At 42.6% G+C, this 7,713-nt stretch overlaps 1 protein-coding gene and 1 pseudogene across 1 annotated transcript in view; both read right to left on the bottom strand.

Annotated features, from left to right (window-relative positions):
* LOC102843916 overlaps window positions 1-4,681 on the bottom strand; it is a 32,129-nt pseudogene extending 27,448 nt beyond the window's left edge.
* The window catches only part of ATG7 (autophagy related 7), a 184,591-nt gene that overhangs the window by 49,225 nt on the left and 127,653 nt on the right, over window positions 1-7,713 (bottom strand). The window lies entirely within an intron of this gene.

Genomic DNA, 7,713 nt, shown 5'->3' with positions numbered 1-7,713 from the left:
TATATATATATATATTCTCTCATTCTGCCTGGGGAGTTTTCCTCTAGTAATTCTTCCACAACTTTTCAGTGTCTTTACTTGATTCTTCCTGTTCTGGGAATCCAATGATGTGCATGTTATTTCTCTTGATGATGTCCCATATTATTCTTAGGTTTTCTTCTTTTTCCTTCCTTTTTGAGTCTGCTTTTTGCTCTAGCAGATCAGTGGTGACAATTTTGTCTTCTATTTCACTGGTTCTGTGTTACTTCTCTTCAACTCTGCTCATGAGTCGCTCCATCATGTTGACAGCATCTGAAACACTGGACCTCATATTTTGGATAGTGGTTCCTTGTTTTTCCAGTGCCGCTAATGCCTCGTTTGTTTTCTCTACATTGTTCTGGACTGTATTTTTTTAGTTCTTCCTGGTTTTTGCTTGTAGTATCCTGTAATTCTTCAAGTTTGTCTTTCATCCATTGAAAATATTCAATCATTATTCTTTTAAATTCTGAGTCAGAAAGTTCCATCAAACTTTCTGGCTTCAGGAAATCCACTGATACTGTGTCACACTTTGGGGGTGACATCTTGCTTTGTGCTTCTGTATTGTGTGGGACAGTTTGCTTTCTTTGAGACATTGATATCTTCTTGATCTAAAGATAATGCTCTAGAGATCAGTTGGGTAGCTATCCCACTTGTGTTTTTCTCTGAATTTCTGACTCCAGGGAAATGTCAGTTCAGAGCCTGTGAGAGCAGCCTCCTGTTGGTAAGACAGGTCAAGGTGCTCTGGATTAAAGGCAGTTTGATTAACTAGACGTGTACACACAAATGTGGAGCCAAATGGGGTGGGGCATGCACATGGGTGAGGTGATCACAAGGGCAGGTCAACCACTTGGGGAACCTCACTCAGACCTCAGTTGTCTGGGTGTGCTTACAATTGGGGTCCCTATTAAAATTCCAGCTGTCCACCTCCCACCCAGTGGTTTTCATTTACTGGTCCCTGTCCAGTGGCCCCTGCCCAGGTAGAGTCCTGGGACCAAGGGGACTCAACAAGACAAAGTCAAATTCCCACAAACCCATTCGCCTCTGGCTGGTCTGCAGTGTTCACAAAAGTTCAGCCAAATTACCACTGGCCCGCTCATTCCTGGGCAGTTGGTGTGGCCCAAGGGAGCTCATCAAAATTCCCACCAGTGTGCTCACCCTTGGGTACTCTCCCAGACAATCGGTGGTTCCCAAGAAAACCCAATTAGGATCCTACCAGCCTTTCTCATGGCAGATTAGTCCCACAGCAGCTCGACTGGTGGCTTCAGACAATGGCTGGATCTGTAGTGTGCCTTTGTGTGCTGACTCAGAATCGTACTGTCCACGGCTGTTGGTAGGTCTCTGTGCTGTGTGAAGGAGTCTCTAGTGGCCGTGGAGCACTGCCAGGGGTTCAGGGTTGTGGGGAGGTCACCAGGGTGTGCCAGAAGTGTGGGGGTGCGGGATGGTGTTGGGGTGGTGTCCCTGGACGTGGTGCTGTGGCAGGGGTGGGGGTGCAGGGCTTGGGCAGCACTGGGAGTTAGGGATTGCAGTTTGTTCCCAGATATTAAGCTGCCAATTCACCAGTCCTCAGCAAAAAAAAAAAAAAAAAAATTGACAGTAATCTTTTTCAATGCACTTTGTCTCTTGGTTTCCTGGCTTCTGGTATTAAGACTGTTAACTGTGCCATAGTTCCACTTAAAGCCAGTTCTCATGTTCACGCGTATCCTGGCCTACCCCCCCATAGGCATGAGTATTTGGGTACCAAGCTTGAGCAAGAACAGACAATCAATTTTAATAGACACATATACACCAGATTAAATTAAGTATAAATTGGGTGAGGTATATTTATTGAAAACTTCTTGTACTCTTCTGGGCTGAAACTGGTTGGTTTTGCCATTCCACCAAGTTTAAATTCAGAAGTTTCACAGTCACAAAATGGGAATCTCACTACCATCAAGGAAAAAGAAGCAGAGAGCACACTGTGTATGTTTGGACTAGAGATGTCTACTAAAGATAGAACAGAGTAGCCTAGAGCAGCAGTGGCATTAGCAGTAGCAGGAGAAGCTGTATGAATGGTGGAGAACCACAGGTCCATGTGGAACTGCCTCACAAAGAACCAGAGTCAATCCAGTAAACCCAAGTTTATAGGAGGACTAGGAGAGATACTCTAATTTACAGGAATCAAAGAGCTGTGTGACACTGGCCCAAAGCCACAGGTTGATGGGGGCCTAAGAGCACATCTGAAAAGCAATGCTATCTGAAGAACTGTATCTTGTTTCCTACCTGGATTTTAACCTGTTAACTTTCCTGCTGCTGCTGTTGTATACTGTTGAGTTAGAACTGACCCATCACTCCATCTGGTGTGTTTTCAGACACAGTTAATTGCATGAGAGGATATTACCCATTCTTCTCCCATGGAGCAGATGATGGCCTCGAACCGTGTGCCTTTGAATTGCAGCACAGTTTATTGCCACTAGGGCACCAGAGCTCCCTGTTAACTTTCATAGTAAACCCTATAAACATAAGTATGGCCTGTGAGTTCTGTGTGGCCATTGCAGTGGAGTAGCAGACCAAGTGAAAAAGCAGAAAGAGCCAGGGAAGGATTGCTGGTGTTAGAATTATGAAAAATTGGCACACCTTTGTAGCATAATCCACAGGGTAATGAGCTGCTAACCCAAATGCTGTACCTCTCTCGCAGTTCAAATCCACCAGCAGCTCCTCAGGTGAAAGACAAGCAATCTCCTCCTGTGCAATTTGCCTGTGAAAACTCTGGAAGGTCAGCTATGGGTGAGTTCTGACTCACACAATGAAATGACAGTCTGGGAGTATGGGAGCACATCACACCTCATGGGAGCTGGTTTTGTGTCAGTAACATCATGGAATTAATGAAGGTCACAGTTGGCTGCCCCACACCAGCTGCACTTGCTTTGCAATTGGCCAGCAGCTAACAACATGCTATATAATGTATAATTTTGTTCCTTCCCCTCATTTCTCTTTGACACACTGGTGGCATAGCTTCCAGTATCACAGCGACCCACACATTACACCAGTACAGTAGACTGACAGACAAGTGCTATACTAATAAGAGCAAACAATAAACAAGCAAGCACATAAACTCTCATCTATCAAGTAATAAGCACCATGCAAATCAATCCCTGATATAACAAACTGACAGACAGGTGTCATACCTCTAAAAACAAAACATAAAGACAACCAGGAATACAAAAACATGGTGAAGGATACTGTTTTCTGGTCTGAACTGAGGCCATTGGTGGGCAGTAGGATGGGGACCCAGATGTGGTTATTTGCCCCAGACAGTGGTTCAGCTGGGACGCTGGTGCTGATACATGGCACAGGCTCGAGAGCCCACCCAGTCCTGACTGTGTATGGTGCAGCTGCCTTTGTAGGCATTTATCTTTACCATGACAGTACATGATTTCTTGACATATATACTGGGGGAAAAACCCTCATTAAAACAAACACCCCAAACCACTGCCTTCATGTTGATTTCAATTGTGCAAAAAAACCCCAAAAAACGTAGAGCCACTTGCAGATCCCCCTTTAGAGTTTCCAGGGCTGCATACCCTCATTGAAGCATTGTTTCATCTTTCTCCCAAGCAGAGGTCTGTGGGCTTAGTCTACTGACCTTTAAGTTTGATGCCAAAAGGCCTAAGCACAGCAGCATCAAAATATCCTACATTAAAGCACAACACAACTAAAATATGAACCTCTATCATGCATGCTTTTTTTTTGTATTTTTATGAAGCTCCACTTTTTTTTTCCTGTATGAAAAGTTCCTTTTGCTGCCCACAGAGAGTAGCCCTGTGGATGAAGTTACTCTTTACAGAAACATAGTCCCTTCTACCCTCCATTATGTTCATCTGTAATGGAAGAAATAGCTGTTCTCTCAAGCAGGTGGGCACAGTGCTGCTGGTCCAGCCATAGGGAGACCTGGGATGTGCCAGAGGCCCCCACTCTGAGCATCCCAGTCGGTCATCTTCTTCCGACTCGGCTGCACTCTCAGGAAATTCATTGCCCATCTGTTCAAACCTTCCAGACATGTATTTGATGATCACTTTAAATGCAGCCATCTCATACCCAAAAAAGCTTCAGGACGTGAGCCTGCTCTCGATTAGCACATTGCCCTCCTTACACACCTTGCAGTCAGAGAGCAGAGTCACACATTTCCTGAGGGCAGTTGTCAGGCCAGCTGCCTCAGGTGTGGCTCATGGAATGAGTGGCTCCAGGGGCCCAGGTTCCAGGTTTACTGTGAAAGTTACTTTCTTACCTGCCTCAGGTACAGTCAATTTCTGTGATTTTAGTGAACCACTCATTCATTTTTTTATTTAGTGTGATTAGTGATAAGGAAACCAACTTCAGCCCTCACCTTCATGCTCACATGGCGCAGATTGTCTCTGTATTCATTGAATAAGCTTTGAACTATAGCCACCACCTTGCTTTTGTCATACAGCTATGTTGCCAGGCATTCTGGATGCCCTTCAGCTTGCTGTTCCTCAGGTTGGCCAAAAACAAGATGTAGAGGGACTTGTGCGTGTCCACACATTTCCAAAGCTCTTCAGTTAGCTTCTATTTCAGTTCCAAGCCTTTCTGTTTTGGTGAAGGACACTTTCTTGTCTTGCTTGGATTGTGAAATCGTGTTGAAGACACATGTAGCAGACAGTGGCATTGCCGATTAGGACTTGTGCATAAATCTAAGACAATTTGTGTTAACAATCTGGTAAGCATCTATCCTAGCATGGCTTTAGTACACACAAGCATGCTGACATCCTACTCCTCTGTTGGATATACAAATATTCAAAGGTTTGTTATCATTTTATACAAATAAGCTCATCTTATATCTACTTCTCTGTACCTTGAATTTTTGCTTAAATACTTCACAGGTATTTATCTTAGTTAACTACTATATCCTTTTTAATTTGTTGTTGTTATAGCATTGTTATGTGGTGTCAAGTCACTTGTGACTCATGGTGAATCTATGCACAACACCTCTGAACCCTGCTCTATTCTGTGCCAACCTTATTGTCTCCAACACAACTACCTCCACTACCCCAGTTATTTAGTGACTCCTTAATTTTATTTAAAGTGGAGCTTTTCCACAATTTTTTTTCATTCCCCAGTCAATTCTTTTGTCAGCACTAATGATTTAAGTATTCTCTATATACTGTTATTATGTGCCATTGAGTAGCCTCAGCAATATGAGATTCGTAGAGACCCTATCTATATACAACACTTCTGAAGCCTGCCCTATCCTAAGCCAAGCTCACTGACTCCGACACACCTACTCCCATTACACCAGTTACTGTGTCAATCCATCTCATCTAGGGTCTAACTCGTCTGTGCTGTCCCGCATGAAGGGTTTTCCTCTCCTGTTCTGTCCCTCCACCCTTCTAAACATGATGTCCTTCTCCAAGGACAGGCCCCTCCTGGTCATGTGCCCAAAGTATGTGAGATAGAACTTCCAAATCCTAGTCTCCAAAGAAAAACTTGATTTCATCCTAAAACAGACGTGTTTGTTCTTTTGGTGGTACGTGGTATGTTCAATACTTTTCTCCAGCACCACAACTCAAAGGCATAGATTCTTCTTCTGTTCTCCTCAGTCACTGTCCAACTCTCTGATGCATAGCAAGTAATAGCGAAGACCATGGCCTGAATCAGGTGTGTCTTAGTCTCTAGACCAACATCGTTGCTTTTCAGTACTCTAGGAATGTTCCTGACCACCAATTTTCCCAATGCAGTTCATCTCTTGACTTCCTGGTTGATGATGCCAAAAGTGTTGATTGTGGAGCCTAGCAAGCTGAAATTGTTAACAACTTCAATCTCCTCTCCATCTATCATGGTGCTGCCAATTGGCCCACTGGTGAGAATCTTTATTTTCTTGATGTTGAGTTTCAATCCATATTGAAGACTACAGTCCTTGACTTTCTGCAGCAAATGCTTCAGGTCTTCCTTAGTTTCAGCAAGCAAAGTTGTGTCATCTCCATATCACAGGTTGTTAATAAATTTTTCTCCAATTCTGATGCTACATTACTCCTCATAAAGCCCAGCAGGAAACAAAATTTGACCTTGAGTCTATCTCACCTGAATGTAAAAGCCATCTCAGTAACAGGTTTGAGGCCCTGAATGCTAACAAACACCAGATGAGCTGTGGGAGGAAATCAAGAATATTATTCATAAAGAAAGCAAAAAGTCATTACAAAGACAGAGGAAAGAGGAAGAAGAAAAGATCAAGCTGAAAAAAAAAAGAAAAAAAAAGATCAAGCTGGATGCAGAAGAGATTCTAAGTATTGCACTATAGTGTCAAGAAGCCAAAGCAAAGGAAGAAATCAAGAAGGGGCTGAACAGTAGATTTTAAAGGGTACCTTGGGAAGACAAAGCAAAATATGATAATGAAATGTGCAAAGAACTGGAGTCAGAAAATAAAAAAGGCAGAACTCTCTAGGCATTTCTTAAGCTGAAGGAACTGAAAACAAATTCAAGTCTCGAATTGTAATATTTAAGGACAGTATGGGGGAATATGAAATGATCCAGGAAGCATTAAAAGAAGATAGAAGGAGTATACAGAGTCTGTACCAAAAAGAAATGGCTGATACAGAAGAATTTCAAGAAACAACATATGATCAAGGAACAATGATGATGAGGCTGCTCTGAAGGAACGGGCAAAATAACAAGGCCCCAGGAATTGATGGCATACTAATTGGTGTATTTCAACAAACAGATGCTGCCCTAGAAGTGCTAACCAGGCGGTGCCAACAAATCTGGAGGACAACCATTTGGCCAACTGACTGGAAGAGATCCATATTTATTCCTATCCCAAAAAATGGTGTGGAAATTATTGAACAATATCATGAATATCACATGCAAGCAAAATCTTTAGATTATGAAAAAAAAAATGATCGGAACAGTACATTGACAGAGAACTATCAGAAATACAAGCTGGGTTTAGAAGAGGCCGTGGCACTAGACAGTATCGCCAATGTCAGATCTTAGCTGAAAGCAAAGAGTAACAGAGGAATGTCTATCTGTGTTTCATTGACTCTGCCAAGACATTTGACTACGTGGATCATAACAAACTGTTGAGGAGAATGGGAATCCCAGAACACGTGACTGTGCTCATGCAGTATCTATCCTTCAACCAGGAGGCACAGAGCAGGTAAACATTGCATGGTTCAAACTCAGATAAGGAGTGCATCAAGGATGTATCCTGTCTCCATTCCTTTTCTTTCTAGATTACTAGGTATAATTTTTGTGTTAGAGATTCTCAAGAATGAGAATTTTCATATAAAGAATGTTTAAAGGGCGAGAGCCCTGTCCGTGCCCTTTCCCTTTAAAGGCTGTAATAATGCCTCCTTCCAATCATGTCTGATGGCATCCTGCTTCTCACAACCACCACAGTTGTTTATTACACGTCACTGACATTTTGACGGATAGCTTCTTAAGTGCCAGTGGTGGTTTTTTAATCATGACAGCCATGATTAGGTATGTGGATTTGTAGCATCTGATCTTTTAAAATGCATTTCCCATTTTAAAAGTGCTTTATATTTTTTGCTTTAATTGTTTGAAACGTAATTATTCTTGCACTAAACTTTGTACGACTGTGCTATTACTAGTTTATTACATTTGGGAGTGTAAAATGGTGCAACCACTGTGGAAAGCGATGTGGCGCTTTCTCAAAAAGTTGCAAATAGAGATACCATTTGA

This window comes from Elephantulus edwardii, unplaced genomic scaffold, assembly GCF_000299155.1.
Source record: "Elephantulus edwardii isolate Elephantulus edwardi_28Jun2011 unplaced genomic scaffold, EleEdw1.0 scaffold00288, whole genome shotgun sequence".
Lineage (NCBI taxonomy): Eukaryota > Metazoa > Chordata > Mammalia > Macroscelidea > Macroscelididae > Elephantulus > Elephantulus edwardii.
The sequence above is the reverse complement of the archived record's forward strand: the minus strand, read 5'-3'. Positions and strand labels throughout refer to the sequence as shown.